The sequence below is a fragment of the Lucilia cuprina genome, chromosome 4, assembly GCF_022045245.1.
Source record: "Lucilia cuprina isolate Lc7/37 chromosome 4, ASM2204524v1, whole genome shotgun sequence".
Classification (NCBI taxonomy): domain Eukaryota; kingdom Metazoa; phylum Arthropoda; class Insecta; order Diptera; family Calliphoridae; genus Lucilia; species Lucilia cuprina.
In genome coordinates this window covers 25,449,173-25,451,552 of record NC_060952.1, presented here as the reverse complement: position 1 = coordinate 25,451,552, position 2,380 = coordinate 25,449,173, and positions in this window count along the sequence as shown.

Below are 2,380 nucleotides of genomic sequence, written 5' to 3'. Positions count from 1 at the left end.
GTAGAATATGTATGTGTGTGGGAAGCGAAATAAGCGTTGCCTAATTTACTAAATGTTTGCGTATTTGTATGTCATCTAAAAGTTTTTACAGCCAATTTTCTTCATTATTACTATTAGAGTGTTAAATCGAGAATAAAAATTCCCATACATATTGATATATGTGGGCAATTCCATATGATGTTATATACAAAAATAAACATAGTGCATCGAGTAACATCTCGAGTAGTTGTCTAAAACCCGACTTCAAAAACCATATTTGCTGTAAGTAAAATAGTGTTAAAATCGAATTATAAAATATTTCAATAAATAAAATTTTGTTTCTCTACATGCACCAGAGAGTGTGTTAAAAATGCGGATTGTTTGTATACCCTACACCACTATAGTGGGTAAGGTATTGTGCACTTGTGCTGAGGTTTGTAACACCCAAAAATATTAGTCCTACTCTCAGAATCACTTTCTGAGTTGAGTAATCTATGTCCGTCTGTCTATGTGCGCACGCTACAGGTCGCATTTTTTAAGGTACTTTGATGAAATTTGGCACTCTTCTGTTAGTCTATGAACGCTACTGAAAAATGTTGAAATCGGTCCATTATTTCGCCTAGCCCCATACAACCATACCAAGAATAAGTAAAAATATTAAGGAATTGAGGAAAACCCAAATTAAATGCGTTATTATTAAAAAAATTCAGATTTTTAACATACTAACTGGTGTAGGATATTATGTGGTCGGCCATGTTCGACCATACATTCATAGTTGTCTTTTACCTTAAAGACACTAGTTTACAAAAAATTATACTTTTTGTTTGCCTTTGGAATAAATCATAAATTTTTGGAAACGGCTCTGTCCGAATGTTAAATAAATTTTCTTTTTTTTTTCTTATACCTTTTAAGGTATAGGGTGTTTATTAACCCATCTATTTAGAAATTGACTCATAAACAAAAATTTTTAAAATCCGGTCCCTAATACAAAGCAATTTAAATTAAATTTATTTGTAGACCATAAATTGACAATCCAATTGGACAGTTAAATGGGCTTCTTTTCAACTAGCATTATAATGTATGTTGCAATAAACTAAATAAATTGAAAATTTCATTAATCTTATATTAAATTTACAATTCGCATACGACTATTAAATATTATAGAAATTGCCAAAACAAAATTTTGTTTCAAAAGCCTCAAACCGTTTGCTAAAATAGAAATCAACTTGCTCCCTTACTATTAAACTTTTGCTTAAAAATTCAGTTTTTATTATGTTGATTTATCAACAAAAATAATATTATTGAAATTCGATAACACATCATATACATTTGTAAACAAACAAGTAGGAAAGTATAGTCCGGCATGGTCGACCATATAATACCCTACACCGTGAGTATATTTCTAAAATGTTTATTTTTTTAAAGAAACTTTTACGTTGAATATTACCATAATTCCAAAATATTTAAACAATTTATTGAAAAAAAAAACTAAAATTTCTAAATGAGGTTTTATATAGGTCAAATATGGGCCGATCCTTGGTAAATTTGGGAAAGGATATATTTTTAAATAACAGTTAGTTTTGTTGAGTTTCATTGCGATACAAATGGTTACAAGTCAATTTTAGACGTTTAAGACATTTTTTGAAGGGGGGTTTGTATGGGTGCTAGGGTCAAATAAGGGTCGATCCGATCTGCACTGTCATCTATACTTATATAGAACTTATTTGTGCCAATTTTCAGAGAGATAATAGAATATTTGACGTAATTATGGCATAAAAAGTTCAAATCGGGAGGTACGATTGTATGGGAGCTAGGTAAAATAATGGAACGATTTCAACCATTTTCAATAGGCTTCGTCACTGTGCCAAAAAACATGCTTGGTCCAAATTTCATCAAATTATCTTGAAAATTGCGGACTGTACCTTGCGCACAAGGTTTACATGGACAGCCAGCCGGACAGATGGACGGACGGACATGTCTTAATCGACTCAAAAAATGATTCTGAATCAATCGGTATTTTATGGTATTGGATCAATATTTTTGTATGTTACAAACATCAGCACAAACGTATAATACCCTCTCCACTATAGTGGTGTAGGGTATAAATATTATATTTTTATATTTTTATTATCTCTACAGATCGGAGTGTTGGTTTCAATGATTTCAATTTTTTTTTTTTGCATTAACACATGTTACAGAATTGTCCAGGTATTTCTTGGAGAAAGAAATTTTTTTCAAATGAACAAAGTGACAACTTATTTTATATTAGATTACTTGGAAATATTAACCACTGTTATTAGAGAAGTACAATTTTGATTAGTAAAAAAAAACTAGAAAAATATACATTTTATAGAATTGAATGTTTACTGTAAGAAAGAACGCAGTGATTCCCCTCAAAACT